The sequence below is a fragment of the Polistes dominula genome, unplaced genomic scaffold, assembly GCF_049000335.1.
Source record: "Polistes dominula isolate Pdom_NZ unplaced genomic scaffold, Pdom_raw_medaka contig_373, whole genome shotgun sequence".
In the NCBI taxonomy this organism is placed as follows: Eukaryota; Metazoa; Arthropoda; class Insecta; order Hymenoptera; family Vespidae; genus Polistes; species Polistes dominula.
Window position 1 is genome coordinate 4264829 of NW_028300899.1, and position 20988 is coordinate 4285816.

The window sequence follows — 20988 nt, forward strand, 5'->3', positions numbered from 1 at the left end:
TTATTTATATAGAATATGTGTAAATGGTAAAAGAATTTAAATGACATTAACAAGATAATGAATTTATTATTTTTCTAATAATTTTCTTTGTGTGTGTGTGTGTCTTAGTTTCTATATAATCGGTCACGTTTGACGATAATAGAACAGTCATTTAAAATGAGCGATTAGAATTATGAAATTCTTCGAATTATATTAATTATATTCGAAAGAAATTCATTCAAGTATAGATCATCTCTATTTTATTTTTTTAATACGAATAATCTTTATTTTATGTATGTATAATTTTATTGAATTTTTAATTAAAAAGAAATTAAAACAAATTATATAAATAATAACTAGATTAGAAATGATGACGTTAATATTTTAATGCAAAAATATAATAAAAATTAAACGATCATTTATCGATTTATTTTTATATAAAAAACATACGAATCGATAAATAAATTATATTAAGAGATAATTAAAAAAAAAAATATGATAATAATAATAATAATAAAATATTTCTACAAAAGATAATAAATAAATAACCATGAATAGTGTTATTACCTAACGATCATGATAAAATACAATTTTACCTTCTAACAGTTAAATAGAGAAACGTTAGTATATAAATTGTTCAAGCATCAAAACAAACTAACTGTACTACGTGAAGTAAATGAAAATCGATTGGCGTTAAAGTCGTAGTCAAAATTGTTCATATACTAACGAAAACGAATCCTAGGAATCCATTTGTAGGTATTATAGAATATATATTTTAACAGTAGTAGTAGTAGTAGTCGAACTTATCCACGGTTGATAACCGTTTAGGTAAGCAACTAAGTTAAAAATAGTGGGAAGAAGGGTAGAAAGCAGGGGGTTAGAGAATGAAGGGGGTTTGAAAAATGGTAAGGTAAAATGTACAGTTTTACGTTAGTTTTTCTTCCAACCCTTTCGATGGGAAATGCTGCTGCATACATATCATAGAAACTAACTCGTGTTGTTACGAGTATACGAATACGACACGAGAAAACACATTTTCCTCGTCGCCGAGGAGAAGAAAATCGATATTACCCAGGTTCGCCCCGATACACGAGCCCTTGCTCGAATGTTATATTTAGATAGACCCTTGTCCCGTTATCAAGTAGCAAGGTACGACGGCGTACCATGCACAATTGCTTCTGTAAACCGATATTAATGTGGTTAGCAATGCATCTCCTAACCATACATGTTAAATATCTATGCGTAATATCGCTTTTGATGTAATCCAGTGAGATCTATCTTGTCTTAACTGATGCACACACACATATATATATATATATATATATATATATATATATAATATATATATATGTAATATGTATGTAGTATTGGATAACATATCGTATTCATTTTGTTATACGAAAATCGTTCATTAACGTAATTCTTATTTTTGCATTGCAAAAATGTCTACAATTTATGTATTCGGTAAATTATAAGTAAACGATGGAGAGGATTTAAATGTTTTGGATGATCTGTTGTTTTCGATTACGTATGGTTACTATATCGTTAAATTTATTACCAGAACAAGATGTAATTAGGTTTTATGGGTAAAATCGTTGATTAATGTATTTATGTTTATTACGAAGAAATATCGGAATGTTTAAATAATTTTAAAGAATAATGGGATTTTTATAATAATGTTTGGGTAATCCGTTATTTTCGATTGTTTAAGATTTTATCGAAAAATGTATTGGGAACGAGGTATAGTTAGATTTGTAAATGGTGGTGGTAGTAGGGGGAAATCGTTGATTAATGTATTTATGTTTATTTCGAAGAAATATTTGCAATTTGTTTTTATTTTCGATAAATGATGGGTTTGATTTAACGTTATAGGTTAATTTATATTTTTTTTATTTTTTAATATTGAACAAGATTTCTATCGGAATTTGTGTCTTAAAAGAGATGCAACGAATACACAGCTAGGTGGTGGTTTTTTTATGGTAATAACTCAACAATATGTTTGCTTTAGCATTGGAGACATTTCTAGATTTAGCATTGAATATTTTCAGTAAATAATGAGTTATAAATAAAGTTATGGAAATTTGTTATTTACGAGATCTTCCATTGAGTTTGTTTTATACTTTGAAAAATGGAATGGATATACATAGAACTTCTATCGAGTGTTTCTTTTTTCTACTTTGAAAGATGAAACGAATACAGTTAGATTTCTACAGAAATTTTTTTTTTTTTAGTATTGAATAATGTTTAAATAGATTCATAATTCTATCGAAATTTTTTTTACTTTGAAGAATTGAAGAAGGATTTATTTTGTTTTTTTTTTTCTAGCAAAAAATATTTAGTTCAATGATTTAGAAAAAATATAAAATATTGTGTAATATAAACAACGGATTTGAATTAGAATTATTTTATTTACTAGTCCTTTTAATACTTTATGATATTTTTTTTCAAAGTACATCCCACGCAATTTCATACACACCTACGCAAACCCACAAACATTTTTTTACTGAGAATAAAAATAGAACAAAAATTGTTTACTGAGAAATCACGTGATTTAAAATAAAATACAAATACATTTCTCTTTTATTTAGAAATATATGAATTTTCTTTCTTAATGTTTATATAATTTATAAAAAAATTCGTAATTTTCTAATCTGTATCAAATATTTTTGAGATTTTCATTTGAAACGGGTGAACAAAAAGAAAGAAAAAAAAAACCGGGATTATCAATCACTCGATTTGATTTGATTTTATTTTTTGGAATAATCGATATGTAAATTATAAAAAAAAAATCTAATAATTTTTTATTTGTTCTCTTTTTTTTAATTATTTTTCTGTTACATTGAACATATCTCATTCGAAACGTAAAATAGGAAATATTTTCTATTCGTTATTATCGTAAATTGAAGAAACCCGATCGAATAGGTTTTAGCAATAGTAATCGCAATAAGCCTTATGTGCAATCCCATTACGAAATTCCATTGCATCGTTTGTCGTTGCTCGAGTGACTCAAATGCCCGAGAAATAACGAGAAAACTTTTATTCCAACAAGAGAAAAAAACTAATAAAAATTATAAAACATTTTAACGTTTTCTATATATACAAAATGTGTAAATTAATTTGCATATAATTTTATTTTTTAATTAACATTTTATTGTTACTTTTTTATATTTACGAAGTATTATATAGAGACATTTTTAATATGATTTAAATTAAAAACACAGATAATATACGTATTTTTATGATACTATTATATGCACTACTATTAATAATACTATTACATAAAAAAATTTGTAACTTTTTAATTAATTACGCTTTTTTTTTTCAATGATAAATAAAAAACGATCCTTTTCATATTTATAATACGAGAAAGATCTTTAAAATGTGATCGTAAAAAACTATCATTGAATTTTATGACAAATTCACTTTAACTAATTGTTTGTTATGTTATCATGTGCCACTATTTTGCCGTTATCTATTTCAATTGAACAGTTTAAACGTAAGAGGAGGTGGTGGGAGGAGAGAGAATGCATCTTTCAAATTAAAATTATCGAAAAATAATTTTAATGCTATTGTATTAACTAAACAAATTATTTTAAGTAAACTGTATTTAATTTTACGAATGAAACTTTTTAGACGACTTAGAGGTAACGATCGATAGTTATCGCAAAATTACGTTTGCTTATCGTTGATGAGATGAGTAGGAATATGATATACATTGAGAATGTTCTACATATTTTAAATAATTGTTAATTAATCAAAGAAAATGTATATTTTAGTTTAAAAGCATGGAGTATAAAATCTACTTACAGTTTTCTCCGAAATCCATCGTTAAACTAGCGCATTGTTTTTTTATATGAAATTTCTTTTATTCAATGTTGTTTATATCACTATCCGATGGCTACATATATATATATATATATATATATATTATAAATAACATTCGTAATTAATACAATTTCCTTATTTGGAAAGCCATATAAACAACATTCAATAAAAGAACTATCATGGAATATACACGAGTCAGTTTATTGTTTGATTTCGAAGAGAACGGTACATAAATCATACACTCTGAGCTTTTAGATAACAACAGACACTTAAATCGATTGATTAACAATTATTTTAGTATTCTAATACACTTTACTTATATTACAGCAACATTTTACCTTCGAAATCATCACTGTTAATGTGATGACATCATTGTGATAAAATGAATACATTAGAATGCAAAAAATACTAAAATAGAACGTTATAATTATAAATTCTCTTTATTAGGAATATTATTACTGTTGCACACATTTGTAATGTTCGGAAAGTCATATAAACAGGATTGAATAAAAGAATTGTGACAGAGGACAACCTATTAGTCTGAAGGACGATACTCCGATCATATAATTCGAGCTTTTAGACAACATTAGACACTTGTATCGATTAATTAACAATTATTTTAATATTCTAATACACTCTTCTTATATTACATGTAAATTTAACCCTCGAAGTCATCACTGCTCAGGTGTGATAAAATAATTACAATAGAATGCAAAAAATACTAAAATTAGAACGTTATAATGTTAGATATTCTTTATTAGGAATATTATTACCATTGCACATGTTAGCATTGCACATGTGTGATATTTTAATGTATTTTTTGTATTTATAGGTTCCATGGAACAACGCATAATTGTATGATTTTTTAATTATTGTACTTTATTTTATGTAGATTAAAAATTATGTATATAAATGTATATAGATTGTATTTCTATAAAATTGAAATTATTCTAGGGTGTGTTGATTTTCAATAGAATCATATCGATGTTATTTAAATTCTATTCAGGTTGCACTCATCGTTTATCATTTTGTTTTTCTTTTTGGTATTTAAACTTTTCTTTTTATTCTTGATAATAATTGTTGGATTTTTTTGATTGTACTCTTATAGTGTGACCTAAGAGTTGGATTCCGTTCCTTTCAATTATATTCGGATGTGGACATCTTCAGAATGCACAACCCTCGTGGGTCTTCAAAAGCGGTTACCTCCTCGTGGTTAGACCTGGGCAATGGATATTACTTTCCGTGTAATGTTTATCATATTTTTATATGCTATACATTCCATGGCAAGTGAAATCTAGCTAAAGACCGCTTAATTTGAAATAAAAACAAGAAATATTAAGTTTTTAAGTATTAATACATTTTCATTTAAAGTTATTTTCTTTTGGATAATTTTTATCCGTATATTTGTGCTTTTTTTAAATAATGTATATCATATTTTGATATGTTATAATTAATTCACTTTTTTACACAAAATTCTTGTTTTTATTTAAATTAAATTTAGATAATACCAATTGCTATGTTATTAATATTAATTTTAATTTACATTGAATGAAAGAACTTTCACAGAAGACAACGTTTTAGTCTGAAGGGGAATTTCAAAGAGGACGGTTGACAGAGCATATATTCCGAGCTTTTAGACAACAATAGACACTTGTATTGATTAATTAACAATTATTTTAATAATCGTCAAAATAATTTGTAATTTTATATAAATTTCTTGTAATATAAAAATACAGTCTTTTTTATATTACAAGAAATCTTAATTCTCGAAGTCATTACTGCGCTGGTGCGTAAAAATAATTACATAAAAATAATAAAAACTCTAAAATATACCAGCGTTTTAATATTAAATTCTATTAATTAGGTCAATTATTTTCGTTGCATAAAGAATAAAAGAATTGTCATAGAGGACAATGACTCAGTTTGAAGGTGAATTTTGAAGAAGACGGTACATTAATCAAATGCTTGGTGTTTTCAGTTAACAATACACATTCCTTTCGATTAATTAACAATTATTTGAATACTTTCATGCACTCTATTATATTAGATTACATATTACATACATACATTATTATATTAAAGGAAAATTTTCAAATAAATTAGATTATGTTCATATCTATGTAGTTGAAATAATTGAATTGATTGTGAATTAGTTTAGAAAGAATTTTCGTGTTTCAGAGAATTATTAACGTTACAAGTTTCGGCTTTTTACGTGTTTTAATAAAATATGATGATCTTATGTGATCGATAGATAAGTAACCTAATTATTATTTATATTTTTCTATAGTTTTGTTATATTATTAATGTATATAATAATCCATAGGGAAAACTGAAATTGCTAACGTTTGAAAAAAATATAGTCATACTTTCTAGGTCTTAAGATAACGCACGTAACGGGGAACTTGCATTTTACAAAATTAACTTGGTAATGAGCAACGAGTTTTTCCCAGGTTTCTCATATTTTCTCTCTCTTTCTCTTTTTCTCTTTTTCTTTATCTCTTTCTAACTTACTCTTTTTCTTTTTATTTATTTTTTTTTCTTTCTTTTTTTTTTTTTCGTTCGCTCGTTAAATCCGCTTCGAAAAATAATGCATGTCTAGTCTATGTATCTAATGAAAACAAAATTAATAGAAAAAAAAGAAATGTAAAAGAATTCCTCCCTCTCAAAAAAAAAAAAAAAAACAAAGAAAATACTTATTGCGAGAAGATAATCCAAACGATCCCGAGCGTATTGTTTTTTAAAAATTATTTTGGTTTTTTGTTCTCTCACCCTTTCCCGTATGGTCATCCGTATCAGTATTGATGGACTGGTAATTCCCATTATTACACGGCACTGTCGAAAAATTTGTTTGCTGGAATTTTTCACGATAAATCGATTAATCTACGGCTTAATCAAAACGCATTGTTTGTTTCATTGTCTTTCTTTTTAATTTCTCTCTTTTGTTTTTCAATATTTTTCCATTTGTTCGTTTTGTCGAATTCCATTGTGCGTACGTGCGTGCGTTCGTGCACACATCATATGTTGCATCTATTTTTTTATTTAAAAAAAAAAAAAGAAGATATGTTTACACATACACATAGACATGTTCGAAATTAATCATGATGTAAATTCGACAAGAAGAAGAAAAGTAAAGAAACGCGTTCGCTTAGCAAGATTAATCTTTGTGCAAATTCAAGAAGAGAAACAAAAAAGAAAAATAAAAGAATACGGGTTCGTGACGAATATTAATCTTTGCGGAAGTTTGAGGTGAAACAAAAAAATTGAAAAAATAAAAAACACTAATTCTAAAAAAAACGTATTAACGACGACATAAATATTTAATGTAAATTCGATAAGAAGAAGAAGAAGAAGAAAAATTAAGAAGCATGTTCAAGAAGAAATAAATATTATCGTGGTCAATTGGTTAAAAAAAAATAAGAAATGTTTTAAATTTTATATCACCATAATTTTTATTGTTTACTTTTTCAATATAGAATTATTAAGGAAGTTAACAACGTTAATATAACAAAAAAATGAATATTAGCATTAAAAATAGGATTTGAAATAAAAATTTAATGCGTTTAAATTTTAATTCACATAATTATTATCGTTTACTTTACTAATATAGAGCTGTCGAAGAAAGTAATAATGTTAATATAAGAAAATAAATATTATATTAATATTATTTTATTTAAATTTAATATTTTTATAAAATCATTTATATTAATTTATTTTATTTAATATATTATTTTATTAAACTTTAATATTTTTATTTTATAATTTATATTAATTTATAATTATTCTAAATAATATATATTTATAAATAATAATATATTATTTGTAATTATAATATATTAATAATAATAATAATATATATTATAATATATATTATATTATAATAATAATATAATTATAATATATATAATACAAATATTATAAAATAAATATAATTTTAATATAATATAATAATAATATATTATTTATAATTTAATTTTAATTTAAATTAAATATTTCTCTCTTTATATTATATATTATAATATATTATATTATTAATATAATATAATATATATATTTCTTTTACAAATAGGATTAGAAACAAAAATGAATTGCATATAAAATTTAATTCACATAATTAATTGTGTATTTAATTTTTAATTTTTCACTTACATATGTATCTACAATGAAATATTATGACCAATAACTGTTACAATAATTGCAGTAACAGAAGCAACATTAAAGCAATAGAGTAAGTAGCAGCAGCAACAGTAACAGTAATAGCAGCAAGGAGTAATAAGAGGAGAGCAGCAACAGGCGATTTCTGGTTTGGTTAGCAGGTCGGTGTGCTCCAGTTATATACCCCCATTGCTACCTGGTGGTAGCTGTGTAGCCACGATCTAGTTCTATATTTTTCTCTCTCACTCTCTCTCACTCGTTTATTCACTCACTCACTCACTCGCATCAGTCTGCATCTGGCTCTCTTTCTCTGTGTGATGTATTGATTGGAAGCTGGGGCTACAGGTGGCTTTCCGGCGCTTGCGCCATGAGCGCAGGTATGAATAAGTTCTCCTTCCTTTATTAAAATCCCCCATGAGCTTACTAGAGCAATCGTTAGCTGTCGGCGATCCCTTTTTTTACGTCTAACTAACATCGTCTCTTCTTCTTCTTCTTTATCTTCGTCTTCTTTATCTTCTTCTTTTTATTTTTTTTTAATCCTTTTTAATATTGTTCTTTTTATTTTGTTTACTTTGTCATCAAACGTTCACTATGAACGAGATTTTTACGTGAAAATCGCATCCCTAAACCCCCTCTATAGTTTTCCTTTTTTTTTTTTTAATTCTTTTTGATTATTTGAAAAAAAATGACGACGAAGCAGGAGAAAAGGGGGTAGGTGTATGGGGTGTAAAATACATTTTATCGCTATTTTTTATTTTTTCTTATTGTTTTATTTTTTTTTTTTGAACACTTTCATCTTACATTCTTTCAAATTTGTATCATTTTTGGTTTTTTTGTTTTGCATAATTTACTTCAATCTTTCTGAAAACTTTTTATTATTTTTTTTTTATCACTTTTTAACTTTTTGATTTACGTTTATATATATATATTAATTTGTTTTTCATTTTTTAATTAATTATTTTCTTCTTCTTCTTCTTTTTCTTCTTCTTCTCACCTCTCTTTGCATTATCTTTTTCTCATTTTTTATTTCTTTCTTTTTCTTTTTTTTTTTTCACATACTTGAATTTTCTTTTTCTTTTTCTTCTCTATCTTTCTTCTACTATCTCGTTCTTTCTTTCTTACCTGTCTTACCTAGAACGTTCTCTTTCCACTTGGTCTATTACCCTTCCTCCATGGTTTTTACTCGGTGTCGAGAGAAGCGTTTCACGGTGTAATGGACGAAGCTTGAATGAGCGTGAAAGATTCATGAGCAACCGGCTCGAAGACCGACCTCGAATCGTTGCAACTTTGTAATTAGTGCCAATGCACCCCTTACCACCCCTTCACCAACTCTCTCTCTCTCTTTTACCTAACTTTCTATCTCTCTCTCTCTCTCTCTCTCTCTCTCTCTCTCTAGTGTACAATTTATTAGAAACAATGTTTTTATTTTTTTATATAAAACTCACGTATATATATGTTAAATTTTGTATTTATTTATCGTAAAAATCAATAATTTATTTTATTATTAATTATTAGAATAAAATAATTATTATATTTTTAATCGTATTAGATCTTATCCTTCCTCTAAACAAAAATGCAATCATTTACGATGTTAAAGTATATTTTAATTTATTTAATAGAATCGTTCATCCATTTCTATTGCGATTCTAATAGAAATGAATGAAAAATTATTGATAGATTAAATTAAATTCTGTGTTGAATTTGATTACAATGCCAAAAAAAGAAAAATTTGACAATTAAATTTATTACGAAAAAAAAGGTTATGTGTAAACAAAATTGTAAACAAGAACAAATAGAAGAAAAGGAACACCATGGTAAGAAAAAAAGGAAACACAAAGAAAGGGTGTGAGTGAGAGAGATGGTATATTATTATTGTTTCACAAGCAGTAACCACGATACTAGTACTTTTTCTTATGACTATCCCAAGGGATGTTATTTTTTCACGTTCCATCAGAAAGTTTGCATTTACCCCTCTTTCTCTATCTCTCTCTCTTTCTATCTCTTTCTATGCTCGTGCTCTTGAGATAACAGATATTTTCCTCTGTATCTTCGTTATTTTTTCTTTTTTCTTTTTTTTTTTTTTTAGGTTTTGTTTTTGTACAGAATTTTTTTTTTCTTTCAATTTTCAGATATTTTTTATTTTTTTTTTTATTACAAAAAAAAAAAAATCTTTTTTGCAATGCAACCTGCTGACTCCTTTAGTTTTACATGCATTCCGCGGCTCGGACGTTTTGAATTAAATATAATATCACATATCTCCACCCCCGCCCCCCCCCCCCGACCCTTCACGTGCACGCTAACGTCAGTGGTTTAGGATTTTGAAGCTCATAAAACGTCGATCGTAATATTGTATAAATGATAATAAAAAATAAAAAAAAGAATAGATAGTGAGAGAGAGAGAGAGAGAGAGAGAGAGAGAGAGAGAGAGAGAGAGAGAGAGAGAGAGAGAGAGAGACGAGTAATCGCGAGTTTGCGAATTTCCATACGTTTTTTTTTTCGTTTTATTTCTTTTTATAGTCGTAATAATAGTTAATGTATTGTTATATTAAAAATGAAAAGATAGTATAATTTTTGTGATTATTTACGATCATTATATCTTTTGTAATTACATTTATTTTTTTTTATTTTTATTTTTTGTTTAGTTTATAATGCATTAACATATTTTTATTGTAAATGGCATATAATTTATATTTTCACTTACGTTGCATTGTCCAAGCAATAAGTTAGATTATTACCATGTTTATGGTAAGAAAAAAAAATATATATTTATATAAATTATTTAAACACAAAATTTCATCTTTTTTTATTATTTAATTCAAAAAAAAAAAAGAAAAGAAATATTTTTATTGTAAACGGCATATAATTTATATTTTCACTTGCATTGCATTATTACTTGCATTATTACTATGCTTATCGTAATAAAAAGAAGAAGAAAGATATATAATTATATAAATTACTTAAATACCAAATTTTGTCTTCTTTTATTATCTTATTCAAAAAAATAGAAAAGAGAAGAAATATTTTTATTGTAAACGACATATAATTTATATTTTCACTTACGTTGCATTATTACTTGCATAATTGCAATGCTTTTGATAATAAACAATAGAAAAGATATATAATTATAGAAATTACTTAAACACCAAATTTCATTTTTTTTTTATTATTTTACCAAAAAGAAAAAAAAATAGAAAAGAAAAGTAAAGAAAACTTCGTTTATGAATCAGAATAGAAATTTCCTTATTTTCCTTTTACTACTTACACACAAATGATATATCGATATATTATGTATATTTATTCTAAGTCAAAACGTTTGAGTATCGTTACAATACGATCCCAAACCTTATGTAGGTATCCATTTCCTTAGTGTATCTCTCGTTATCAGGTGGGAGAAAATTCAAACACTATTCTCTCTCTCTCTCTCTCTCTCTCTCTCTCACTCCTTCTCATTCTTTCTTCCTTACACACTCACACACATCTCACATACCTCACACACATCTCACATACTTCACACATTCTCAAACATTCTCGTAATACTTACAAACACACATACCTCACACATACTCATAATACTTACATACACAAAACTCACACATTTTTATAATACTTGCACAGACACATACACACACTCATACGCATACGTATATATTTTTCTATATATAGAAAGATACAAATACAATCGCATATGTGTACATACATAGTCCATTTCGGTCATATCTAGATTGGCATGTGTATATGTAAATCTATATAGAGGGGATAGAAAGCACGTCTGCGCGATGTGAATTGAAGGGGAGGAGGGAGGTTCGAGATTAGGGGGTGGGGGTTGGAAAGTCTCTTTAACGGGGACCCGACGTGCTTTTCTACCCTCGACGACGACAGTCCTGCCGCACCACCAAAACGTACCACATAATCGTGAGTAGATTTTATACATTCTTTCGATCCTTATACACTATTACTATTATTTTATTTATTAATACTAAAGAAAAAAAATATATATATACAATAAACACATTTCATTTCTTTTATTTACCTTTTTTTTTCTTTCTTTTAATTTTTTTTTCCAACATTTTTTCACGTTCTTTTTTCTAATATTATACTTTCTCGTGCAATTAGAAAAAAGAAATAAACAAACGCTATTTTTTCAACATACACGCATTACAGAATTATACACGAATAATACGTGTTTCATTTGTTGTTTATTATTATTATTATTATTGTACCTTAAATAATAAATCCAAATCCTCGTGGAAGGTTAGAATAATCGAAGTGAGAGAGAGAGAGATTTATATTTAATTAACGTCGGAGTTTGTTATTGTTATTGTTTGTTGTTGTTGGTGTTGTTCTACTTCTTCGTTTTTTTTATCTTTTATTTTTTTTTTGTGTGGATATTTTTGTTGTAATAAATAATATAATTAAAGATATTATTTATGTAATCGATAACATTGAAAGTTTTATTTATTTTCTCACGTCAACGAGATTATTTTTTTTCTTATTTTTTTTTTATATATTAGTCTCGTTTGGTCACATCTTTCACTGATAACTTTTTTCTTGTTTTTTTTTCTCTCTCTCGTTTTAATACTTCGTTAAGGTAATATTTGATCATTTTTATTGTAACGATTGTTGCTTAAGTAACTCTTCAATCGATTTTTTTATTATTTAATTGATTGATGAATAAGTTAGTGTACGAGGGGAAATAGTTGTTCACGAGAAATTAATCGATTTCATATTTCGTAATATTAAATGCACTCGTTCTAAAAATTTTTATTTTATTTTTATTTTATTTTATTTCAATCAAATTAGTGACCACAACAAGACACTTTTTATAAAATAAAAATGATTTAATTAATTAGTATTAAAATTACAAATATTTCAGCTAAAGAAATAAATAAATAAAACGTTAAGAAGTTAAGTTCGACATGTTAAAAATTAAAAATGAAAAGATACTTACAAATGAAGAAAATTGGACAAAAAAAACTACATTTTTCTCATTTCATTTCTTAAAATACAGTGACCAGTATACGCATTAAATAAATAAATAAATAAATATATATGTGTCAGAAAAAATTAAACAAAGTTTGTTTGGTTATGTGTTAAAATAAATGTTGCAGTAAAAAAAAAAATAAAACGAAAAAGGAAAAATAAAATAAGATAAAAAAAAATGAAGAAGTTTAGAGAGAAAACGGAGTTTTTAACTTGGCTACCTTTTGGTGTTTCCAAACGATAGGGTGGAAATGCAGTTAGTTAGTAAAACGAGATTATGAGTGGTTGTGCCGGGGTTAAATTTCCATTCGCTTTGACTTCTTGCTTGATTTTTCTCTCTCTCTCTTTTCAGTTAGTTTAACGTTCCACGAGTTCACTCAATCCCAAGTGGGAGGATCTAATAATTTTCAAAAAAAAAAAAAAAAAACAAAGAAAAAAGAAACATAAGTATATTTTATTTTATGGAAGAAAAGCTTGTTACACAATCATCGTTCAAACAATCAAAAAACAATGAACCTTTCTCCCTCCATTTTTTTGTCATTATTTTTTGATCCTTTGTTCTTTTTTTTTCACTGTTCCAAGAGAGCACAAACCTGCATTTTTATCGTTTGATTGTTAATTGTATTAATCAATTAATGTCGGTCACCATAATTGTCACACAAGCACAAATATGTTTTAAAAATAATGTTATTAATATATAATGTATAATGTTTTATACATTTAATATAACTAAATAATATAATTATTAAATTAATTATATAAATTAAGTTGACCAATAAGTTCGTACGTAAGATTTTTGTCTATAAATAAATAGCAAAATCCTCGTGAACTTATTGGATAACTTAATATTATTTTTAATGTGTATAGAATATAAATATTAATTATTACATTTAACATATATATATATTTTTTTATTTGACGTTTAATTAATATTCTTATCATTATATAAAGTGACATTTTATGTAATAATTGCAATTGGGTGGTGTACACATTTAGATATGTTAAAACAAATGTTTTAAAAAAATAATATATAATATAATATATATATATATATTATTTATTTATATTAAGACAATATTTTTTATCAATTTATCTAAAAAAAAATTAAAACAAAAAGATGTTTATCTTTCTCTTTTTATTTATTACTCCATGTGAATTTCAAAGCTACTCGTGTTATTTATATTCAATGAAAATAATAATAGAAAAAAAAGAATAAGAAGAAGAAATACAGTGTAAATCGTATGTTACAGTTTAAACTCATTAGATAGTAGCCACTAGACAAATTCGATTGAAGATAAGTCAAGCTCGTATATCTTTCAGTTTAATCTTGTGCATGAGTAAGAAAAAAAAAGTGCAAAGCAATCGAGTGTTTATATTACTTTCTCTACTATTTCTCTACTTTGGTTTGTTGTAAAAAAAGAAAAAGAAAAATAAAAAAAGGGACACATTTATACAAGTAGCAGGAGGATAAGATCACTTCCTAATTCGTTTACGACGTGTCACGATTATCTCGATCACTTTTTCTTTTGCGACGCATTATCTTTGAGAAAATACATTGAAACGTGAATCGTTTAAAAGTTTGTATCGTATTCAGTGCGAACCGTTACACCATTTTATTTTTTTTCATTCGATTTCCTTTTAATGTAGATTAGAGAAAAACTGGTTGTTCTGAATTGAGATATAAAAACGTGACCCGAAAGTTCAATTTTCTATAGGATATCAAGTTTTCCAATATATATATATATATATATATATATATATATATATATTTATGTATATGGATCTGTACATTTTATCTATATGATAGATAAATTTTATATTAGGAAGATTCTAAAGGTGAGAGAGCTAATAAGAGAAATATGCTGGTCACGTATAAGTGAGACATCGAAGGTTTCACGTTTGAAATATATCAAATATCCGTAATCCATATTTCTTTCTTTTTAAAGCTTTACAATTCGGCTTATATGCTGATCGAATAGGAACAAATTTGTAAATACATTTATCAAAAAAATATATGTATATATATATATATATATATATATAGGTATTATTTAAAAAAATATATTTATATATTAAATATAATATTATATTATATATTAGATATTTTTAATTATTTATTAAATATAAAAAATATTATATTATATATTAAGTATTTTTAATTTTATTTAAAATATAATATTATATTATTTTTTAAATATTTTTAATTATATATTAAATAATAAATAAAAAAAATATTTTTAATAATTATTTTATATATTTAATATGATTTAATATTATATATTAAATATTTTTAATAATTATTTTATTATATATAAAATATAATGTTGATCTATAGAGAAGAGAAAAAGGGTGATAATATATCTCTGCAAACATAAATATTATATATAAACATATATTTATAGATTTATAAAAGAAAATATTATTTTTAGTAATTAATTATTATTATTACAATTTATATATATATATATATATAATAATATGTAAAAATAGTTTTCATAAAATTCTGATATTTTATACTGTGATTTTAGAAATTTTTTAGCTTCATTATAATGCCTATATAAAATAAACAAAAACAAAAATACAATTTTTAGGTTATATATAACAGAAGGGGTGGGTTTAGAAAATAAAAATGTTAATGTCAAAATATATTGATCTATATTCGTATAATACTTGTCTTTTTATCTAGATAAATAGGGAGCTTAGTAGGTCGTCTGGTAATGTTAATATTCTTTTCACTTTGAAAACGATAGAGGAAGAAGAAGAAGAAGAAGAAGAAGAAGTAGAACTAGGAGGGGAAGAAAAAAAAGAAAAGAAAAATAATAATAAAAAGAATAAAGAAAACAGGAAGCCTAAAATATTATATATAGCTATGATACTTTTATCGTTGGTAAAAGTGAAAAAAAAGGGGGTAGACTTTTCTCAAAGCTGCCAAACTTTTATGCAAATCATTTTCTTTCGAAGGATATAAAAACGAATGAATAAAGGAAGCACTTTACGAATGATCTATGCAAAGCACGCAACAATCGATTCGATCGTGAACATTTTATCTAACTATTTTCTCCCCTTCCCTCCACCCCGTTTTTATTTTTTTTATTTTAATTTTTATTCTTTTTCGTTCAACTTATTTCTTTCTCTTTAATATTCATTTTTTTTTGTCTAATCAAATATTACACAATTAAATGTAATAGTAAATTTCAAGTAATTAAATAATTATAAACAACGCTAATAATTGCAATAACACTAACAACAATAAATAATTATAATTATTATTTATAAACAAATAAAAAAATTCAAAATAAAATGTAACAAATCAGATATCATAATAACGTTAATAATTGCAATAACACTAATAACAACAATAAATAATTCTAATTATTTATAAAAAAAATAAAATGTAATAAATCAGATATCACATTGACGAATAAAAAAGATAAAAAATTATTTAAAATATCTTGCATTAATCCAAGGAAAAAAAATAAAACCTGCAACATTTATGTTCCATATTTATATAACGAGAAAATAATTACACATTTATTTTTATATATTTATTAAATATTATTTATTATATTTATATTTATATAATGAGAAAGTAAATAAAAAAAAGAACAAAGTATCTTAATCTCAAAAAATACTAATGATCTTAACTTTAAACTAAATAAAGTACACTTAATACCAACAAATAATTTCGGTCACAGTAGTTGTATCAAAACGCAATTAAAAGAAAAATCCATTTAAACAAAAGTAAAACTATAATAAATACGTACAATCGCAAAGAAATACGTACGTTTGTTAAATATAAAAAAAAAAGAAAAAATATTTAATCGGTTGAATTAAATGTACAGATGTAATCGCGCACAGACAATTCCTTCCCCCTTTTATTTTCTTTTTTGTTTGTACTGGGTACATCCCCCTTTTTAACCATTCTATGTAACTACTACCCCATTTTAAAGATGGGAATGTTAGGTAACACTTTATACCTGCCGAGCGGAACTCGATTTACCAAAGAGGAAAGTTGAGTTTTGCAAGAAAATCATTAAAACCTTTTCTCTCTGTCACCCCACTTTTTTTATATTATACCAGGCAGGAAATGGTATTTGTTTGACATGAAAAGCTATTCAAGCAGAAAAGGTTGTCCTTCGACAAGCGAACTTAGTTAGTATAATAATTGTTTCATGACGATCATGAAATTTTCGTTTGTCAAAGGAAAATTTAATTTTACTTTCATTTGTATGTGTATGTGTGTCATCAATATCGTTAATATCGTTGATTTAAATATAATTCGAATAGGTAGTTGGAGTATTGTTGAATATTTTTCGAATATTATTAGTCATAAATTGATGTATTATTAGAATTTTATTGTTAAATATAAAACATTTTGAAATATTGTTAGATTGTTTGGAAATTAATGAAAATATCTCATTTATTTAATTTTATTACACGTTTAGAGATGAATTTATTAGTCATTTTATTCTGATATTTAGTTTATATATGTATATATATCTATGGTTAATGTTATACCGCAATTTCATTAATTAGCTTCGTAATAGAGAAGACTTATTCTGGTAAATGCAAGAATAGTAGTAATAATCATTGTCGAAATGGTTTTCTACCACATAAAATTTCGGGTTTATATTTTAGTCCTATTTTCGTTGTTTTATAATATCTTTTCACATAAATAATAATGGGAAGATAAACAGTGATGTGATAAACATTTTTTTGATAAGAGATATGTTTTGATTTTTGAATAAAAATATTTAATGATTAATTTTTCTTAAAACGTTTCAATCGTGCTAAAGTTTATATCAAATAATACGAATTCTATAGGACTTTAAATTAAGTAAAATTAATATTTGGTACATTTTCATTTGAAAAGAAAATATTAATGTACATTTTATCAAATATATATTAAATAATTTGAGAAAAAAATATGTAAACTTTTTTTTTAGTATATCATTCATTTGATAACATTTTATTTCTACAAATATGTAAATTTATTTTTTATTTGAGTATTAAAAGTTTATGTTAAATGGTGCGCGAATCTTAAAAGATTCCAAATTAAGTAAAATTAATATTATGTACATTTTTATTTGAAAAGATAATATTATATTTATATTTTATAGAAAAACTATATAATTTGTGAAGTAAATATGTAAATTTTTTTTTTTTAGTATATCCAATATTTGATAACATTTTATCTCTACAAATACGTAAATGTTTCATTTGAGTATTATTTATTTTGATTTATAATATTTTTTTTAATCATTTATTTAATAGCAAACGGTATAACAAGAAAATAAAATTATAAAATTATTTCTTTTTAATATAAGAATTTTGTCAATGGGATTTGTTTAACCAAAATAAATGTTATAAATTATGAGATTTATAGTATTATATTTTATATGTTGGTGTACTAATTTAATCTTTTTTTTATTCGAGGTTGAAAAAAACTTTAGCATAATTATTATTACAGTTATTAATTTTAATCGAAGTGTCACGTGTATATTGACGTTTATTGGAAATATTATAACGCAAATAACGTGTACTTAACAAGTACTATATTTCTTCTTTTTATATTTTTTCTTGTCTCTTTCTATTTTACGATTGTAATCATAAAATCATGATGTCACCAATAAATGTACTTTCACACAATTAAACGTGGTCAATTTTCTTTTTTTTTTTTATTCTTTTATAAAAGTTTCGTAAGATTATTTAGAACGTCGTTCATAAAAAAAAAAAAAACACGAATATAAAGTTTCAACCGGTGAGGTTTTTTTTTTTTAACAAATTTTTCAAACTTCTATTCTCTTTCTTTCTCTCTGTTACTTTATTTTTCATTTTTTTCTTCGTTCGATTAAAGTTACTAACAATTATTAAGTTAGCAGTTAAAATTTTTTAATTAAATGCATATTTATCTACCATTTCATATACTTTTAACTTCATTTATATTCTTTGTCCTATTAATTTGACTTTTAATTAGAACTGTATTGACAAATACTGTTAAAAATATTTTAATCACATTCGGCCCTAGTTGTTGTCACTTTCTTTCTTTCTTTCTTTTTTATTTTTTGTTTTCCTCCTTTTTTTGTTCCATCGCCAAATTCTTCAAAGTTTTTTTTTGTTGATTATCGTTGCAAATAATGTTATATTTGAATCGTGTCGATAAAATCCGATATTGTTTTTACTGTCATTTAATTAAATTATACACACACACACACACACACACACACACACATTGGATATTATCGTACAAATGTAGAAAAATGTTTACGCGCATATCGATGAAATTTTATATTTGTTCATTCGTTCGTTAGTTTGTGTTTTTTTTTTATTTATGTTTCGATCATATTCTTCGTATAAAAAAAATATATGATTTAATAAAACCAACAACAAACAATGGATATAAATAACACAATGGTTAAGAATAATTTGATTTGTTATTAAGGTTCGCGATATGAGAAATGAGAATCAAATGGACAGTCATCGTGACGAAAGATTTTTAAAAAGCTTTTTGAAAGATTAAAAAGTCAAGGTGAATATGTTAGAAAAAATCACATTCTCATCCTCTTTCTCTCTTTCTCTTTCTTTTGGGTACGTGTATCCATCGATCAACAAAAAAAGTCAAGTTTTCATGGGATATCTCAATATTCCTGTCCACGAGAAGACGTTCATTTTTCAATGAAAAATTTTCTATTTACAATCTTTACGATAAAATATTTCATATAGGACATACATATTATATATATATATATATATATTAGGGTGGGTAAAAAAAATCAATTATTTTTTTTTTTTACATTTTTTACAATTCAGAGACAGAAATGAGTACACATGAAAGTTTGATGATGAATGTCTTTTGAACGCTTAATTTAATCGCCAAAACATAAGACACCATTTTTATAGAGCAGTTAATTTCCTACAAAAATTGTACTGCGCATCTTATAATAGTTATTTATTGTCGAGTTATAAAATTCTTAAACAAAAATGAAATTTGTCTAAAAATCATCAAATTTAAATCCTTAATATCATTCAAATGGTGATGTTTACGGAAAAAATATAAGATACCTTTTTTATAGAGCATTAAATTTCCTACAAAATTCGTCCAGAACATTTTTCTGTACAATCAATAAATAATGAGGTATGAATTTTATTCTATTGGACTGAGAAAAAAATAAAAAACTGCGATGCGGAGGATCTTCCTATTTAAATTAAGAGCTCATATTTGGTGAGAATTGTTTTAAGGTGTCCAGCAACCCATTTTTCCGTGGCATTTAAAAAAAAAAAAAAAGTCATTTTTTTGACCCACCCTAATATATGTATATATATATATATATATATATATGTATAGGATCTCTTATATCATAAACTTAAAGAGAAAAAAAAACTTAAAAAAAAGATGAATTCGTCTTATAATATATTTTTTCTTTTACTTTTAATTTGTGGGTTAAATGTTTTCAAGTTATTTTAAGAATAGTTTCAAGAAATTTTTCTAGGATATAATTTATTTTTTTCTCGAGTTTGTTAAAATGCAAAAATTACGAATTAAAAGAAAAAAACTCGTGGGGAAAAATAAAATATTTAAAATTTAATATTAAAATATTTGAACGAATTAAGAAAATTTTGTCACACTTACAATAAGTATAAAAGTTACTTTTCATTTATAATAAATATATGACACAACAATTAAGTATAATAATAATAATTATATAAATGTATCCGATCACGAGATTTAATTTTGTGTAATTAAACAAAAAAGTGTATCATAAAAACACAAAAAAAAAAAAAATTTTTATACGTAAATGATAGAAGATAGAATAAGCTTCTTGTCAGATCTATAGCATGAACAATTACTGCAAGCAAACGGCAAATTCTAGTATGCAATCGAGTATTCGTGGAACCGTAATGGTTGACTGTATCTCATTTCTCTCTCTCTTGGTTTCTGTTCACTGTCCGTAAAGGGAACGTAGTCTTCTATATACACATACTAAACATCTATGTAATACATCTACTCACCTATATCCTCCTACACATATATGAATACACACATAGACCGTA

The 20988-nt window shown here is 24.9% G+C and overlaps 1 protein-coding gene across 4 annotated transcripts in view; it reads left to right on the forward strand.

The window, feature by feature from the left end:
* Positions 1-11739: 11739 nt before the first annotated feature.
* Positions 11740-20988, forward strand: part of rsh (Rap GTPase activating protein radish) — a 109358-nt gene continuing 100109 nt past the window's right edge. For 2 of the 4 annotated variants that reach the window (XM_089179466.1, XM_015316393.2), the window contains exon 1: positions 11822-11868. The gene's annotated coding sequence lies outside the window, so the exon portion shown is untranslated. Of the gene's footprint in view, positions 11869-20988 lie in introns of all 4 variants that reach the window. The other 2 variants (XM_015316404.2, XM_015316385.2) reach the window with 2 other exon arrangements.